Consider the following 20,576-nt stretch of genomic DNA (forward strand, 5'->3'; position numbering starts at 1 on the left):
AAAAAAAAAAAAAAACTGTCCTCCCCACCCTCCAGATCACCAACCCACCCACTCCCACTTCCTGGCCCTGGCATTCCACTATACTGGGGCATAGAACCTTCACAGGACCAAGGGGCCTCTCCTCCCATTGATGACCAACTAGGACATCCTCTGCTATATATGCAGCTGGAGCCATGAGTCCCACCATGTGTACTCTTTGGTTGGTGGTTTAGCCCCTGGCATCTATGAGGGTCATAGCTAGGTCATATTGTTGTTCCTCCTAAAGGGTTGTAAACCCCTTCAGCTCCTTTCTCTAACTCTTTCATTGGGGACCATGTGCTCAGTCCAATGGATGGCTGTGAGCCTCTCCTTTTGTATTAGTTGGGCACTTTCAGAGCCTCTCAGGAGACAGCTATGTCAGGCTTGTCAGCCAGCACTTGCTGGCATCCACAATAGTGTCTGGGTTTGTTGATTGAATATGGGAAGGATTCCTAAGTGTGGCAGTCTCTGGACTGTCATTCCTTCAGTCTCTGCTCTATAGTTTGTCTCTACAACTCCTTCCATGGGTATTTTGTTCCTCATTCTAAGAAGGTCAAAGTACCCACAGTTTGGTCTTCCTTCTTCTTGAGTTTCATGTGGTTTGTGTATTGTATCTTGGGTATTCCAATCTTCTGGGCTAATATCCACTTATCAGTGAGTGCATACCATGTATGTTCTTTTGTGATTGAGTTACCTCACTCAGGGTGATATTCACCAGATCCAACCATTTCCCTAAGAATTTCATAAATTCATTGTTTTTAACAGCTGTGTAGTACTCCATTGTGTAAATGTACCACATCTTCTGTATCCATTCCTCTGTTGAGGGACATCTGGTTTCTTTCCAGCTTCTGGCTATTATAAATAAGGCTGCTATGATCATAGTTGAGCATGTGTCCTTATTACATGTTGGAGCATCTTCTGGGTATATGCCCAGAAGTGGCATAGCTGGGTCCTCTGGTAGTACTATGTCCAGTTTCCTGAGGAACTGCCAAACTGATTTCCAGAGTGGTTGTACCAGCTTGCAATCCTACTAGTAATGAAGGAGTGTTCCTCTTTCTCCACAATCTCACCAATATCTACTGTCACCTAGTCATCAGGGAAATGCAAACCAAACAACCCTGAGAATCCACCTCACACCAGTCAGAATGGATAAGATTAAAAACTGAGGTGGCATTTTTAATTCCTAAGTGATGTCACCACATATTATTAGTTCTGGCTCTGAGGTTCAGAAGATAATAGATACTTTTATCTCAGGGCATTGCTAAAAATATCTCTGTGTCTGTATCTTTGTGTCTCTGTGTCTGTCACTGTTTCTTTGTCTCTCTCTCTTTCTGTGTATGTATGTGTGTGGGTGTGTGGGTGTGAGGGTGTGTGTATGGGGTTGTGTGTCTATGTCTGCATCTGTCTGTCAATCTGTCTGCCTTTCTATCTGTCTGAATTATCAGGATATATATTTTGAAAAATTATACCAGACACTATTACTTTAACTCAAGACCCATGGAAGAAAGTTTTTCCTTTTCCCTTAAAGTCAACTCAGCATTCTAGCAAAGCTAATGTTTGGTCCTTGAAATATATATATATATATTTGGAAAATGTCTATATTTAGTTTTCTTTAATTATAAGATTTATCTTTTTATACTAATTTATAGGTATAAAGTAGCATGTAAAAAATGTACCTTTTTTTTACTGTATTTCAGTAACAAGTGTTCTTTTAATGGTATATAGCACTAACTAGTCTCAGTGAGACACACACAGATATGTGTGTGTGTGTGTATTTGTGTGTGTGCATATGTGTGTGTATGTCACATATATATTCAACTATATATGAAAATAAATAATATGAATTTGGGAACAAGATGTTGTGGGGGTTAGGTAGAGTTGAATATGGAAATTTGTTTTAGATATATCAACACACATTAACAAATATATTAAATGTTTAATGAATACATAAAATACTAATTCAAAAATGTTAGAGATATTATTTTTAAATAGATCTGACTATTCTGTATGAAAATAAGAGAGGATGAACAACTTATATTTTTAGATAACATAAGTAAAAGAAACATAATTTTGTTTCTATAAATAACAGAATAATTATCTTAAAACAGTCTGTAGCCTTAAGTTGAATTCATATGGTCCTTTTGGCTTAATTATAGATATGTGTAACCTCTGACTGTGAAGATAATTTATCTGTTGAGTTGGGTATCAATATATTGAAAAAGTAACTAACTAACGAATATTTCTGCTATACATAATTATAAATATAGGTACATTGGCCTTCCATAGTATAAAGTAAGTAAAATGATTTATATAAAAATATATCTCCTGGCTTAATTTTGTATAGCTTGGGGATTTTGAATTCTAAAGTTTTCTATTATAGAAACAACTGTAAAATCTCTTGTAGATATGAATCTCTTCTTCCGGCCAGTCTCAGTCCTGTGTCTTGGTAATACTACAGAGTTTACAAGCAATGGGGGTGATGTACTAAGGAAAGGACAGTATATAATAACATTGACATAGAGCTTACTTGGAAATGAAGATGAAAAGAATATTCATCTAAGAGATATCATGTACTTACAGCATTTTAAATCACAGTTTCTTTATAATGGATAGAGAGCATTGCAAAACATTGTTAATTGCTTGCATGCTATATGATCAATATATATTTGGAACTAGACTTATAGAACACCAACATATTTTGTTTAACTTCGTTTAAATAAAGTACATAAATGCCTCTGCAGGGTCAACATGTCATTGCTGGTTTTCTATATCAGGATCAAAACAGAGGTTAAATCTCTTATAAGTAGAGGGATGGTTTGCTGTCCCACAGTCGAAAATTCTGATCCAGAATTGTTCCAGTCTCAAAGAACTGCAGGGACAAAAGTGGAGCAGTGGCTGAGGGAAAGGAGGCTCAGACCAGTCCGAATTGTGATCCTGCCCAAGGGGAGGCTCCAAGACCTGACAATATTATTGATAACATGGTGTTCTTACAGAGAGGAACCTAGCACATCTGTTCTTCAAGAGGCCCAACAAGCAGATGAAAGAGTAAGATGCAAGTACTTACACCAACCAAAGGACAGAAGCCACGGACCTCTGTGTTAGAGTTAGGGAAAGGCTGGAAGAAGCTGAAGAGGAGGGAGATCCTATACGAAAACCAGCAGTCTCTACTAACCTGGCCCCCAAGATCTCTCAGACATCGATCCACCAATCAGGCAGTATAAATCAGCTGGCATGAGGCCCTCCAACACATATACAGCAGAAAACTGCCTGGTCTGGCCTCAGTGAAGGTAGATATACCTAACTCATCTTGACTTGAAGCCTCAGGGAGTGTGGAGGTCAGGTGGGGTGAGGGAGTCGGGAGACAGGGGAGGAGGAATAGGATGAGGAACTGTTGGAGGGCAAACCAGAAAGAGGATAAAGACTGTATTATAAAAAAAATTAAAGATAATTAAAAAAATAAAAATAAAAAATGGAGGTTAAAACTTGATATCTCATTGAGGTGAAAGTCCCTCATCTATGTCTATTGCTGCTTTCCACACAATAAGCAGGTAATGGAAACAGCCTAGATGTCAATTGATTAAATAATAAATAATGAATAGATAATTAAAGTGTAGTACATTTACAAGATGTACTACATGATGCAGAAATCACTCAACTGCTCAGGAAATAGAAGCCATGAAATTTGCAGATAAGTGGAAGGAATGGGAAACAATCATCCTGAGTGAGCTAAACAAAATCCAGACACACGATCTTCATCTACATTCTTTCATATGTGGAAGTATAGCAGTTTTTAGTTTTAGTTTTTATTATTGTGTGTATGCATGTTTGCCTACATGTATGTATGTATGTATGTATGTATGTATGTATATATGTATGTAAGTGTATCATTTTATACCAAATTGGTAAGAAGAAAATGTTAGGTCCATTGAGATAGGAGTTACAGACTGTTGTGAAACTGCCATGTGGAAACTAGGAAAGTCCAGTGTTTTTAGAAGTATAGTGAGTACTCATAACTGATGAGCCATCTCTCCATCCTTCAGATGTTAGGCTTTGTACACTGCTTCATTTATTAGTCCTACAGAGGTTGAGTACCAAGTTAGATAAATAGACATAAAGAAGATGGCACTCTTCCAAAGAAATAGAGGTAGAATGTATGATAATAAAGTGAGAAATGAAAAATTGAACAAAGAGATTAAATGGGATTGAGAATGAGAAGACAGGGTAGAGGAGTTCTACGAAGGGTAACTAATATTAAAAACTTTTTGAAAAATCAGTATTGAAATTTCCTAATGTAAACTTTTCCAAAAATATTCACATATGAAGACTTTAAATACTTTCCATACGATGGAGGAAATACTTCATGAAGTCCCAAATGAAATCTCCAGTACAAGAAATTGGAAACAACTTTTCAGATCATTGGACAGGATGAATTCATAGATTGCTGAATCTAACAATTGAATATCAATTAAAAATGATCTTTGTTACTTCCCAAAACTTGACAGTAAAACTCTAGAGAAACAAACACCACATACCTAGGATATAGAAAGTAGAGAAATCTAGTTGCTAATAAGCTGGAAGTTTCATCCTTACTGTCTCTCTTATAATGCCAGAAGATTCTATGAATGCAACCAGAGGAGCAAAGTAATCATTATTCTCACCAAGCTATTAACCCTGATAACTGCAGTAATGGCTTGCCTGTCAAGATATGCCCAATGGTATAGTAATGGCACAAATATTAGTTCAGTGTGCTGGCTAGGTTTTATCAACTTGATACAAGCTATGGTCATCTTGGAAGAGAAAATTGCTAGAAAATTACTGGCAGAATATTGTCATAAGGGTAAGTTGATGGATCAGTTTCTTGATTTGTGTTTCATTTAGGAGTGCCTAGCCCTCTATGGGCAGTGCCACCCCTGGAAAGGTTGTCCTGACCTGTACATAACATGTAACTGAGCAAACTGGAATGAACAAGCCACTAAGCAAAATTCATCTTTAGTTTCACTTCATTTAGTCCTTCCATAAATTTGTTTTAATTCATGTCCTGCTTTCCTTAAGCATGTAGTGTTATGGGAAATACAAGCCAAAATAACTCCTCTCTTCCCAAAATAATTCTGAATTTTGGATTGGATTTGTTACCAGAGTAATAACTAGCAAACCAGGATAGAGGTCAAGCAGCAATTTTCTGATTAGATTTATAGCCCACTTCTCCAGATGCGTCCCTTTCCTAATACCATCAACAAAGCCAAGAGCATGGGCGAGCATGGGCATTAATAGGTCTTGGACTCTAGTGGAGAAACTACTACCATTATGCTGATAAGTACACATAGAATTAAAATGACTTCTAATGATTTATCTCTATGCTCATATATTAGTAGTGCCTTGTAGTCCTTATCAGAGATGATTCTTTGTAATGGATTACTAAATGCACAAGGTTATAGCTGGTCAACATGCAGAAAATAACTTGGAATGTTCATTTCTAAATGTGCAATCTATAGCATACCCAGTCTCTCAAATCTTAGGAACCTTCATAAAAGGTTTTTCATAAAAGAGGGAGCAGAAAGATTAGGACAGAATCAATTGCTGGAAGAATTCCAGGAAATATTGCTTTCAAGGAATTAATAGGGAAGGAGCATATAGGAACTCAGTAGTTGGGGAAACATGCAATAGGCCTCCCAAGCTCAAGCCAGAAAAAATCCACACAAATGAGGGGAGGTAAGAACAAAGTCCACATTGAGATGAGAAGCAGCAGATAACTTTGTGATATTAGGAGTCAGTTCTCATTAACTGTAACTGAGCAAACTGGAATGAACAAGCCACTAAGCAAAATTCATCTTTAGTTTCACTTCATTTTGTCCTTCCATATATTTGTTTTAATTCATGTGGTGAATTAAAGGGTGTGGTATCTGGTAGATCACACCAACAACAGTCCAGGTTAGACCTCACACCCAGTAGCTGGACAAACAAACTGAATTTTATGGTTTTAAATGGGAAGATGAAGTTTGATAGAGAAGTGAAGTAGGGAGGGGTTCAGGAGGATTTAAGGGAGGTGAATTAAAGTGATAATATCACATTGTATGACACATTCAAAAAATTATGAAACATTGTTTTGAAAAGTGGATAGTAGAGGAAAATACATGGCATTGACTCCTGGCCTGCATATACATATGCATGCAAGCCCCCACACATAAACAAACACATATATATGTACACATACATTAAAACACAAAGTAACAATTGTCTACTTTTCCTGAAATATAAATAATGTGGTTATACCCTAAAGTTTATATAAGTTTACTGTATATATTCACATCTGTTCTTTCTTTTTTCTTCATTTTTTTTAAAGAATTTTGATTGTTGATCATTTTATTGTCTTTAAGAAATAAAAACACCCTAGGAATCTATATTTGAGGAGAGATGCCAGTAAATGGCAAATCCCACAAACACTCCCTCCCTCCACTTTAACATGTCTATTGAGGTTACTATCTTTATGATTTTGTTGAGGAACTGGTATTCACCAGCTAAGCACCACCTCAGTAATCACAGAAAGTATGGCTTTCATAGGTGATCAAATAATGAAGCTCAAGTCTTTATTTAGGGAATCAAGGTGTTTATTAAAAAGAATCAAAGAAATATATTTTTACTGGTACAAGGAAGCAGGAAGCAGTTGTCATCTTTTGGTCACAGAACAGTCCCTCATGAAATTCCATACTTGTGACTTAATCTGGGATTCTTTGGCCTGGTTATTTTCAAGACATCAGTTTGCATTTATATAATTTATGACATGATCATTTATAGTGTTTTGTAATGAGTTGTATATTTTAGATATTAATATAACACATGATTATGTTTATATGCAAAATATACATTATATATAAACACTGAAGCTGGTGAGACATAAATTTACAAGATTTATTGTTTTCTTCCATTTTCAGATACATTTTTCTCTCCTCCATAGTCATTTAGAAAATATGCATCCATGGCCTATTCTTAACTAGATTTTTCCATGTATAAAAGGAGACTTGATATTCAAGAGTAAGAGAATATTGATCAAATCCTATCCACATTTTAGCACAAAAAGCTTACCCTTCTAAAATATATTTTCTTGCTGGTATTCCAATAGTATATATTTTAAAAAGTGATGTTTGTTTACCAAATCATCAATTTTTGAGGAAATTGGATTCCCTTTTCTTCCCTATAGAATTTTCACTCTGTATTCTCCATTCATACTGTGAATTAATCCAATCTGATTTCCTTCAGAAAAAGTCATAAAACCTGAATTTGTCATGGAGTTATGAATTGCTGCTAAATTTATAAGATTTTCTTCTATACTTTTTCTAAGTTTCTTAAAGATGGACTGTACCTTACATATTATTATTTGAAAGTAATTAAAACAAGATAAATGACACTTCTAGAGTCCACGAAAATTTGCTGATATGTCCTCATTTGTGATAATTGTTGCTTCTTTAGCAATAATAACATAGTAAATAAATGGACCTTTTCTTGTAGCCATAATCATCCAATTACTAAGGAATTTTGTGTTTCAGGAAGGGCAGATCATTCCTAAATATAAAAATTGATATTTATATATATACATATAAAAACTCTAATTTATTTCTATAACTTTAAAATACTTTTGCCTGTTTGTATCATGTACCCAATCTTAAGTATTTGAAGTACAGATTATGCACATCATGTAGTTCTATTAACAAAATCAAGTCATGTTAATATCTCATCACAATATACTAATTACTTTGAGTTAATGTTTTTAAATTTGTTTAATTAAAGGTTATCCTTTTGTTTGGAAAAATGCTGAGCTTTCTGGATACATAAACATAACAGATGGTCATTTGATGAAGGCTGACTAATATATTGGGTTTCTCCTCTATTTAGCAAGACTTTTGTATAGGGGCAATAACATTTGATTGTAGCATAGTTCTTTAAGGGAAAATCAGAAGAAATATCACATGCTAAGAAAGTAATCCATAGGAATGGAGGGGTAACAATACGAGAAGTTTAAGCAACTACAAGACTAGTGTTATGTCACTCAAAATGTATTGCAAATATATTGATATATTTCATATTAAAATGTATTTTATATAGAATTGAATAAATATAAGCTTGAATAGATTTCCAAAATTATTAAATATATAACAGTGACTTATATTGAAAATCCTTAGATTTTAGAAATTATATTAAGTTATTTGTGCTTTTTATAGTTGACCAATGTTAATTAGATGTACTATGTATTTATTTAGCCCTTAATTTCATAATATTTTCATTAATGCATAATTTACTTAATTAGTTATGAAGAGATAAATGAAGCATGAACTTGCACCATAAATGATAAATATAATAATTCTGTTGTATTTAAATTACTAACATGAAATATTTTTATTACTATTTTATGTTAATGAAACTTAAAATTGTATTTGCCTGACTTTATCAATATTTTAGTATGTGAAATAATGTAAGTGCTCTGATTTTAGGAATGTCACTTATTCTCAGTTTGTTTGAATAGGATTTTTTCTATCCTAATGATCAAGCTGTGACAGAGCAAGATAGTGCACAGATTCTTGTACCTTGTATTCTTCCTGAGACCGTTTTTAGTTGAAATAGAACTTAATCTTGTTGGAACATCCTTTAGAAAAATCACTCAACTGTATTCTAGGAAACATAGCTCACGATCTCAGCTAGCTTATTTCAGCTTCAGTTAAACTGTCTGAAGTTAAATCACCTCAGAGCTAAGTGATTACCTTAGTTTATATTAAACTGCTTGTAATGGTTGACTTTTTGGTCTTCCTATGGGCTTGCCTTCCCCTTCAGTTCCTTCAGTCATTTCCTTAACTCTTCCAGAAGAGTCCCTGACCTCAGTCTAATGGTCAGCTATAAGTATCTCCATCTGTCTCAGTCAGCTCCTGGTCGAGCTTCTCAGAAGATAGACATACTTGGTTCCTGTCTGTGAGCACAATATAGCATCAGTAATAGGGTCAGAGTTTGGTGCCCACCCATGGGAGGAATCACAAGTTGGGCTAGTCACTACTCAGCAATTCCTTCTGTCTTTGCTCAACTTTTGTCCCTTCCTTTTTTTTTCTTAGACAGGAATAATTCTGCATCACAAATGTTGAAGGTGGGTTGTTGTCCCCACCCCTCCATTGGAGGCCCAGTCTAAATAGTAAAGGTGTGCTCTTTAGGTCCCATCTATCACCTGTTGGGCATTTTGGCTCAGGTCACTCCCACTGAGTACTGAGAGCTTCTCACATCCCATGTCTCTGGAACTTTTCTACATATTCCCAGGTCTCCTGCACCCCCCCAACCCGGGCAGCTACATATCCCTTTTCCTGGCCCTCTTGGTTTCTCTCATGTCTCTCCCCACATTTGATTTTGCTTCTCTTTCTCACTCTTCTTCCACCCAGGTCCCTCCTTCCTTCTGCCTCCCATGATTATTTCATTTCCCATTTTAAGTCGGATCGGAGCATCCTCAATTGGCCCCTCCCTCTTGTTCAAGTTCTTAGGGTCTATGGAGTATATCATGGGTATTCCATACTTTTTGTATAATATTCACTTATCAGTGTGCACATACCATGCATGTACTTTTTAGTCTGGTTTACCTCACTCAAAAGATATTTTCTAGTTAGATCCATTAGCCTACAAAATTCATGATGTTCCCATTTTTAATAGCTAAATATTACTCCATTGCATAAATGAATTACTTTCGGTGAGGGACATCTGCATTTCTTCCAGTTCCTGACTATTACAAATAAGGCTGCTATGAACATAGTAGAGCAAGTGTCCTTGTGGTAATGGTAGAGCATCTTTTGGGTCTGTGCCCAGAAGCAGCAAAGCAGAGTCTTTATTTCCAATTTTCTGAAGAACTACTTGATTTCCAGAGTGATTGGACTCCAGAGAGCTACCAGACACCAAGCCACCTACCAAAAGGAATACACAGGCTGGTCTCAGGCCCCCAGCACCTATGAATCACTGACTTCTCAGGCGCCTGTGAGAGAGGATGTGCCTAACACAGAAGTGACTTGATGACCAAGAGAAGAAAAATGCTGGAAGAAGGGGGACCCTCTGAGCAGGGAAGCAGATAGGGTAAAGAACTCTTTGAGGGGAAACTAGAAGGGAGAAACATTTGAGATTTAAATAAGATAATTAATAAAAATATTTCACTTGAAAAAATAAAAACAAAAAATAAAAACAGTTTGCTTGCACTAACAGTTTGCTTGCATTCCCCTGTAGCTGCTGAGTGAGACAGCAGGATAAGGATTTGCCTTTAAATCCCCTTACCATAAACACTTAGTGCTATGCTTGGTCCAGAATACCAAAGTATAGTTTTAGGCAGCTAGAATAAAGACCTTAAGTTGGATCTAAATTGTTTCTGAGTGGTAGTCTATGGCGGGCTCCATGTATCACAGCAACATCAAATTTGTTCCTTAGTTCATATAAAACAAAAAGTAAACTAAGTTTGTGGAATAAAAATAATATATCCAAATGACCTATTGCTCACTTCAGTAGAGATATTTTATCTTTGCATCTGAATACTTTACTTCACTAATCCCAGTTATATAGTTCAGAAAAGTAACATTGGAAATTTTAATGCATGCCTTCTACTGTTAAGCTGCTGTCTTAACCTTATCTCCTGCAGGTAATCATTCCAAGAACATGAAATAGAAAGAGCTACCCCAGTATATATCTATATCTATGTCTATGTCTATGTCTATGTCTATGTCTATGTCTATGTCTATGTCTATGTCTATGTCTATGTCTATGTCTATGTCTATACCTATACCTATGTCTATGTCTATACCTATACCTATGTCTATATCTATGTCTATGTCTATGTCTATGTCTATGTCTATGTCTATGTCTATGTCTATACCTATACTATACCTATACCTATATCTATATCTATATCTATACCTATAGAATACCTATATCTATACCTATATCTATATCTATACATATACCTATATCTATATCTATAGATTTATCTATCCTGTTACACAGCTCTCTTCTCCTCCGTGTTTCTCTGTTACTTTTCTGAATAAAATGTCTAATCAGTTTCCCAAAATATTGGAAGGTGAAATTCCTGTTTAATTTTATTCTTAAAAGAATTAGGAAAAGCTCCATGCCAAATACACTTTGATTCCTTCCAAAGAAAGAAAAAAAAAGATGAATGCATTTTACTATATCAATAGAACTATTCAAAGAGTGTTTACTTTAGATTTAAGTGTGTTTGTGCACATGTGTTATCTAAAATGTTCAGCATTTCCACAAACGCTATAAAATATACACAAAGAAAACAAAGTGCTGAGGACAACATGGTACAGAAAGGCTTAATGCCCTCTCAACAGACTTTTAAAAGCACAGGTGTGAGCTGTGATTTAGCCACAAACTGTATGAAGAACAGCAAATAATCTCAGAGGGAGATTTAGAGCTCTCATTTCTCCAAGACTTAGTGATTCAATTACCATTAGAGTCATGTGGAAAGGGACTTTCATTTAACTCTAGACAGTGTAATTTAAAATGTTTATCACATTTATAATATTCTACACACTCTGTTTTTGTTTATAGACTCTCATAGGACAACAGTCAGTAAAAGATAAGTTTTCAAGCATAAAAATACTGTGTAAACAATATAGGTGAATAAAGAAATACCACACAAACACATACTCTATTAATTTGACTCTTTAATACATCCTAATTTCTTTGCAATTTCATTTATTCAAGTTAAACATACAGTTTCCACTGAGTTAAATGTATAGTACAGGGGAAAGGGTGTTAACTTGTTCTACTGTTTCCAAAATGACATTTTTAGTTGTATATACAATATAATGTTCTAATTTGTTTGTATCTGTGTATTTATGTGTGTTTGTGTGGGTTTGTCTGTGTGTGAGTGTGTGTGTGTGTGTGTGTGTGTGTGTGTGTACAGAGACATGCAAGGACCATACTGAAAGAATGAAGAAAGTTAAAAAGAGAGGTGAATATGTTTTTTTTATTAGATATTTTCTGTATTTACATTTCAAATGTTATTCCCTTTCCTAGTTTCCCCCCAAAACCCCTTATCCCTTCCCTCCTCCCTCAACTAACCAACCCATCCTCTCCCACTTCCTGGCCCTGGCATTGCCCTATACTGGGGCATCAAGCCTTCACAGGACCAAGGGCCTCTCCTCTCATTGATGACCAACAAGACCATCCTCTGCTACATATGTGAAATATGTTCTTTTTATTCTGATACACACATTACTCATATCTTGTATTCTCTCTATATAGGTGCTCTCACACAGGAGCAGGTGAGGGTACACAGAGGACATGTAGTTCTACATGATTCTTTCTTTTGACTTCTAAACACAGTATCCAGTTTAAAAGACCCTAGTAAAAAAAATTCCATATAAATCAATTTTGTCCTTATTACTGATACTATCAGGTCTATATTAACATAAAGATAATCATTAATCCTAACTTTTAATTATATTTTAGTGTTTCTTTAAAAGCTTAAATTTTATTTTTATGTGTACATGTTCTCCCACTAGGTAATAAATAAACTGGAAATAGAGAGTATTAGTATTATCATCTAAATAATTCTCTCACACTATTAGTGGGAAAAAATTTAAAACATTGTAAATGAGTTCTTATTTTAAAACTTAGTAGTATACACTGGTTTCTCAATGAGAAATATAAATGAGAAGGGATGGCCACTCTCAATATTATAATTTACTATTAAATGATATATGTCTCCAATCACTAAGAGAACTCAATTTAAATAAGTCCATGACTGAATTCACATCTCTCCTTTATAGGAAAATTCTCTTGCCATGTAAGAATCCTCTTTCCTCTCATTTTAATTCTACAAAGAAAAACTGTAGTACATGTGTCACATGTATTCCCCAATGTACTCATGTCCCTTTACCATGATATTGTTGCCCTTTGGTAATTTCCATAGAATTGCTTCCGGTACTCTTTATAATGTACTGTGTTAAAAGTAAAATCTATATACCATAAGAGATATATTAATAAAACTTATTATAAGTTACCACATATGCTTGCATTTCTTAGGTGTTATTGTCTAGGTGGTAAGCAACATTTTATAGCTCTTGGATGCTTAATCTCAATGAGAATAGGATCAAATACAAAATATGCTGGGGGAAGTTCTAGTAAGCAAAGTAATGCACTTTACTTGTACTCTACTAATACCAATGGCTAAAATTAAAAAACATAGTCATGCGTATTACCAAAGAGGCTAAAGATTATACTGTAACCATCAGAAGTGGAAATCTCTAACACTGGTTAAAACCTGGTGGAGTCCTCTCTCTCTCTCTCACTCTCTCTCTCTCTCTTTTTCCATTCCTACCTGAGTATGTATGTGTGTGTGTGTGTGTGTGTGTGTTTAGTTTAAAAGAATAAGTTGTCTGCCTTAAACTGAGTGTGTAAAGTGTGACTCAATGAACCAGAATATGGGCAAAGTTCCATTAATAACCAAATCATGTCCTACAATTCATTTCTTTAGCAAATAAAGCTGGTAATATCCTTTAGCATTATTTCTTAAATATTATGAAATTAAGCCATTGTCCTGACTTCAGTATGAACTTTAAAATTGTCAATGGCTGATTTAACCAAGAATGATCCCCCTGCCTTGTTTCTCATCTTTTGTGAAACTATTTTATGCCCTTTGCTATTTTATGTGCAACCTAAAGCTGACACAGCTATAGTTGCAACTATGGATATTTGCACACTTTACTGTCTAAGATTTCTTCTACTCAATTTCCTCTATTATCTGCTTACATTACAAATATTTCTTAGTTAAGTAGTGTCTGTTTTTCTTTTAACATTCTGTATTAGATGCACTGTGTAGTTTCTGAAATTGTCCAGGTCAAATGCTTTCTTCAGTCTTCAAGGTGCTTACAACTTACTTCTTGGACACATTAAAATCACCACAGATGATTAGGACAAAAGAAATGTATCCCCTTATAGATCTGTAAAAGAAAATTCAAGAGAAAGTTTTCATCATAACAACTGTTGACTAGCAAACACACTTCATGTTTTATTTCCTGATTCAACTGCTTTTAACAAATACTGTTGCATAGTACAATGATAACCAAACCTCCTTAACCCATAGCTTATACAAATTATTTTCATTTCCTTTGTGAAATTATTTGAACTGTAATTGAATTGAGAATACATGTTAACTGAGAAAACAAATATGCTATTTGTCAGCTCTATGTGACATTTTCATAATAGTAATATGTAATATACAGCCCTGCCATTTGACAAATACATGTGCCTGATATCTGGAAATGTGAGCACAGTCACTGAGTTAGACATTCCCTATGCAAAGTATTCTAAATTGCATCTCAATGCTTTCTTCAATAAATAAAATGTTTGAAAATAATGATCAAACAGTACATTGAAAGTATTGTCCAAGGTTTTTCATGTGAGTAAATATGGAAAGTGCAAACATTGCTATGCCTGAGACAGATTACCAGCCCCTTCAGGGTAAGGGCAAACATAGTACATTTTCTAAGACCAATAAATAAATAAATAAATAAATAAATAAATAAATAAATAAATAAATAAAAAGAAAAAAAAAACAATGTGGAGAAGACTTTTCAAAGAACACCAAAATTTATAAAAGACTATCCTGGAATTTGTATAGGAATGTTAAATAGAGATGGGAAGAATGTCTAAAAATAGGAACACTATAGTATGATGGTAAGAAGTACATACCATAATAAAACGAGCCTAGTCAACCAGAGTATATTGAACTAATATGAGGCAAGATAAATTTCTACAGAAAAAAATAAATAAATAAAATATTATATCAAGTGTTTAGAAAAAAATATTCTTTCTGGTCTTTACAAAAGTGTCGGCGGTCCAAATTTGAAAAGACAATTGATGAACAGATAGTTGCCTAGGGAAGAGAGTTTTCAATACAGAGCTCTTGCCTAGCTTCCATCAGCATAGTTCTCTGTATTCATTCAGATCAAGTATTAAAATTATCGTAGACAGGAAACTCACTGGACAGAGAAGAGCATCTGTAGAGTTGCAAGAAATGTGTTTTAAAAGTATCCTGAAATAAGTTGTTGCTCTGTAGAAAAATCTAAGAAATGAAAACCAAAGCCCAATCAAAAAACTACCACATATATGAATTTAATGAGTTTTAAATGAGATAGAAAACAAGTTAAAAGGAAGTTGAGAAATGAACACAATCTGTTATAACAAAAGTGAATGTGAAAGGTGATGCCAAGAGAATTAAGTAAAAAGTATAAGTATAACCTGTTTATGAGAAACAAAATCGTGATGACCAAACCTGAACACAAATTTATGAATGGGCTAAATATACATCCATGAGAGATTAGCAAGTGTTAATTAATTAAGTTAGAGGACAATTTCTATCTAAACCTTGCATAGTTCTTACAACTAACTGTATGTATTTATTTTTAAATGTCAGGCACTAAAGTACACGTGACTTATTTCACAGAATGCAAATGAATGTCATCAAATCCCTATTGTCTATGTAAAATTTACAGTTCATGGATTTCCTGAAATGTTGCTTAAGCATGTATGAACTGCAAAACTGACATTTGAAAGCAAGATATTTTTTTTACTGGCAGGTTTAAGGGCATGCTAGTTAAATGGGGTACTTAGCTCAGGTTCAGGATGGGTCAATTTTCACAATTATAGTGTCAATGATTTTAAATATTCCATCATTTGAAAAGCAAAACTGTCATAAATAGAAACTCATATAATAAATGCATTAATACTAAATATTTAATGTTATATTTTTAAAATATGAAAGTTGTTGGCACTTTAATTTCTAATATACAGACATACAATCCTAGTTTATTATAATTATTCTAAGAGTTAAGAATGAGAATGTTGTTCTTACCTTTCCCTAGCAGAGATTAAAATCAATTAATTGAAATTTATAAAAAAATAAATGATAAAACTGTATTTTAACATTTATTACATTTCTTGTAAGTTCTTTTTTCAAATCAATAGAGGCCCTGAAACTTAGCAGGTGTTTAGAACAACAGCTGTTTCTTAGCAACTCTTCCAACTATGGCTTTGCTCAGTTTAATCCTGAGGAGGATTCTTGAAGTCTAATTTGAGCTAATCCTCTGTGTTGAACTACAGCATTTATCACAGCAGTGGTTTTAGCTGAAGCAGCTGTTGGACTGGAATGATGTTTCTTTGTATATTGTTCAGGGAGAAGGTGATAACTCACAATTCTTATCCCTACTGTTGGCTAAAGACTTCTCATTAGAAGACTTTAGACAATGTGTAGGTATAATTCTCCAGATTTCTTACCTTGTATAATTCTCCAGATTTCTTACCTTGGTTTGTGTTATGTCCGAACTCTCATCAAAGTCTCAGTGTTCTTTGTGGGATATCCACAGTCTTGTGTAGCAATGCCACAAGAGATGCAATAAAGTGTCACCCTCATCTTGTATTACTACTCCTTCACAAGTACTGTTGTCCTCCTAGTGAGCTTATACAATGACATTCTGTAACTCATAGTCTCTTTAGAGAACATACAATTTAATGAAAGTTCACATTTTAATGAAATGCCTATTGACATAGCATGGAAAATTAGCCATTCTAAATAGAAGTCTGTGAACCAGACAGAGTTCTTACCCACATTCTTAATAGCAAAATAATTCAAAAACACAAGTAATCAAAAATGCACCAGCAAATACAGCAGGATAGGAACTTTAGAGCCTTCTCTGATAGTATTATATATAATGGATTTTTTATTACAAGACAGGCCCAAGAGAAGCTTGAAGGCAGTTGTGTTAAGTATCTCTGGCTACTTACATCATTTTGGTTAATTTTTGTGTTTTGAAATTATAGTATACTTATACCATGCCTTCTGCAATTTCTTTCCTCCATCTATTTTCTCTCTTCCCCTCACTTATTTTCTTTCAAGTTCCTGATCTTTTGTTACATCTTTTTGGGTGTGTGTTTGTATTGGGGTGTGTATTGCTAAATATATGAACAGTATGCACAATATTGCCTGCACGTATGTTTTCAGGGTGACCATTTGGTATTGGATAACGAATTGCTGTGCTCATTCCTGGAGATAATGATTTCTCCTAGATGTCTCTAACATTCCTGGATGGTGTTATATTTGTTTAGATTATGTTTAGGAAGCCACATCAGTGAGACTTCATGGGTATAGTTTCTCTGATACGTCTAAAAGATACAAATCAAAACAAACATCATGTTTTCTGGGTCTTGCAATGTTTCTGTCCCTCATTTTCATAATGATCTCCAATCTTCAGGTGCACGAGTTGTGGAATAGATGTATCATTTGGAATTAGGCTCCATTACTCTACATGTAGATCAATTGTGGTTTTCCATAATGATCTTGTCTGTTATAAAAAGAAGTTTTCTTGATGAGGGTTGAGGACTACACTTGTCTGTGGGTTTGGGATTTAAAGATACATATTTTGAATGTGGTAAAGGATTATGTGCGTTTACTATAGTAGCTGTTGCATCTTCTCCTACGAGATCCATGACTATTGCTGGGTATTTGTTACTTTTCCAGTGATAAGGATGTTTTCTTTCTTGTTGAGCTTGCCCTAGTCTAATTAGAAACCTTTTGGTTACTTACAATCTCTAGATGTTATTATTAGATCTTTCCTGTTATCCATGCATACTGTTGTTTTTGTTCTTAGGAAGCATAGCTGGGTACAAAAGAGGAACAAGAGATGTGAGAGAGTATAGAGGAAAGAGGACAGGAGGATGATCAGAATTTATCTCCTCCACTATGGATTTTGAACTTCCCTGTCATGTTTTTTATGTGTGTGGTGCATGCTCTAATTGAAGCAGTGAAATGTAAATGGATTCTATTATGCTCTCCTTCATCTTTTCTGTGTAGTCATCCAGCTCTCTTTGAGGACAATTGATTAGATTATTGGGTTTCCACTTCATTCATTTCTAGTTCTGTCCTATTATATTTTATTTTCAAGAAATATATATTCATATATTGATAAGTTGCAGCATCTAAAATTAAAGTACAACTCAGAGGAAACACATTCATAGCTCTAAGAGAAATAACATACAGTTATCAAGCTACAGAAGGCACTTACTGTCAATTAGCAGTGGGAATTTTGGAACACATTGTGGGTTCCTCTCTTTGTTCTGCATAGATGGGAAATCTTCTCTCATCCGTGTTGGGAATGTTCTTTGGAATCTGATGTGATAGTGCAGAGACTTCTTCCTTTCTGGTGGAGACAGGACACATCTCCTCTTGTGCATGGACACACTTTGTCCCAAAGCCTCCTGTTACACTCTGTTCTTTCTGTTTTCCTAAACTCTAATAGAACTAAGTGATGAACCATAATAAACAAATAAACAAAAAAAAAAATAATAGGATAGGAACACAGAGAGGAATTCTAGATTTATTCAATGATATTTATATTCTTTAAAGTTGTGGGCATTGGTAGAGAGAGACATTTACAGAAGTTTACATTTATCCTAGGTGCTCAACATTACATTGGATAATCGTGTTCATTTGCCTGACCCTGCAAATAGCAGTGTTGTTGAATATTATACTAAATGTTACAGTGTAACAACATTTTAGCTGTTTCATATAGAGTTTAACCTATTTGGCTTCACTGCAGCTACATTTGAGAACTTTGCACTATATAATTGTACTAAAATGCTTCTTCACTCACCAACTTTCTTTCTTACTAGCTCACCATCAATCAGTACGAAGGTTAAATTTCTCTGAATCACTTAGATGAGACTGAGTCAAATGCATTATTCTAACACTTTTCTGTCATTGAAATCAACTTAAACTGAAACTTTGTTAAAGTCTACTTAAATTAAAACAACTTTTACATATTGAGCAACAGAATATTTCCAGATTTTTGGGTTTAACTTTGAGCATTGCTATTATGAAGAAAAGACTGAGATTTGTTAATAGCTATAATTAATATCTGTGACATTCTATGGTGCTTTAGACATTAAAAATATCTTTCATTATCAACCACTGCTTTCTCCTTCCCAAATAAAGATAATTCTGCCTTGTCTGAATCTATCTTTTAGCACTTTTTTTCCTGTGTTACTTGTACAAGAGAAAAATTATGGTGGTGAAAAAAGGCCTTAAAATACTTGGAAGAAGAATTTTATAAATTTGTATGGATAAATTACTATTTCTTTAATGGTGTCACTTAGAATCTAAGAAAAATAAAAGTATTATTTTCATATTTTGATTATTATTCTCTTATATTTTATATAGATAAGATTCTGAAGAAGAAAATCATATGAACTAGAATGATGGCCCAGTAGTTCAGAATTCTTGCTTCAATTCCAGTGGACTTGAGTTTAATTTGCAACACCTTGTTGTGTGGCTCACAATCAACTGTAACTACAGATCCATGTGATTTTGTATACTCTGTTTCCATGGGCACCTGTACACAGGTAGCTTACATTCCCATAGACACCAAAAACCCAAATATAAATGAAAACAAAAATTTTGTTTTCTGAAAACTCATGTATTATTCATTTTGTATTTTTTAACCTATAATAACATATTTGAAGTTGACTGTTATATTTTTTGAACAATAACATAAAAGTAATAAATGTTTATGTGATAATGGATTTGATCCAAATTTAGAATGAATAGAACATAATTTCTACATCATTTATTATTAATTATAATTGTATAATTAGAAATAAAACTGATACCTTAAACTGCTTCTTAAATATACTAATAAAACTTAAGATACTAACAGGAAAAAATTCTAAATAAATTTTTGGTTTATTTGAATCACTAAAATAGCATAACATACAGGATCTTTATTTTAATGTTTAACTACTTTGTAACATTTTAAAAATTAGAATGTTCCAATACCACATCTGGGGAATAATCTCAATTTCAAATTATCTATCAATAATCTAATAAAGAATTTTAAATAGTTCATGACTAAATATGCATAAAAACATTCCCTGTACACACTTTTGCAATATATTAGCACCAGCTAAGCACTTAACATATAATCCTAAAAATATTTTGCTAAAGAGTATTTGATATTAACACAGAACATAATTTCCATCTTCATATTCAGGTTCCTTATAAACATGAAAACAGATAAAAGTGTGTACAGCCCTATAAATATAGTATTATAATTTAAGAAATAGAATAATTGTAGTATTCATTTGCTTTATAACATGTTACATTATTTATAATTTACATTAATATTTATCAATAACAGTTGGGAACCATGAGAGCCCTGAGATAAATATCCTGCCCCAGCTAATTGAGAACCCGGAGATTAACATCCTGCCTGACAATCACAAGGATGTGAACCCTGAGATTAACATCCTGCCTGACTCACAAGGATCCGGCTTGGCCCTGGGAAAAGAACATTCACGGAAATCCACCCCCTCTCCACCTGTCATCCACCCGCTCCCCACCTGTCACACTCGAGCTCAACCCCAGAAGATCTTGTAAACTTCCATCTCCCTCCTTCCTCTCCCCCTCCTCTCCAAGATTTTTGCCTTAAATATGGTTGGCTGCACTAAGTAAACGGCTCTTGACAAGCAATGCTTCC

At 34.2% G+C, this 20,576-nt stretch overlaps 1 long non-coding RNA gene across 1 annotated transcript in view; it reads left to right on the forward strand.

The window, feature by feature from the left end:
* Window positions 1-20,285, forward strand: part of LOC116083275 — a 73,603-nt gene extending 53,318 nt beyond the window's left edge. Inside the window, exons 2-3 of the long non-coding RNA XR_004115664.1 lie at window positions 19,262-19,443; window positions 20,238-20,285. This is a non-coding gene — a long non-coding RNA (uncharacterized LOC116083275). The remainder of the gene's footprint in view (window positions 1-19,261; window positions 19,444-20,237) is intronic.
* The last annotated feature ends 291 nt before the right edge of the window (window positions 20,286-20,576 follow it).

The sequence above is a fragment of the Mastomys coucha genome, unplaced genomic scaffold (assembly GCF_008632895.1).
Source record: "Mastomys coucha isolate ucsf_1 unplaced genomic scaffold, UCSF_Mcou_1 pScaffold8, whole genome shotgun sequence".
NCBI lineage: Eukaryota > Metazoa > Chordata > Mammalia > Rodentia > Muridae > Mastomys > Mastomys coucha.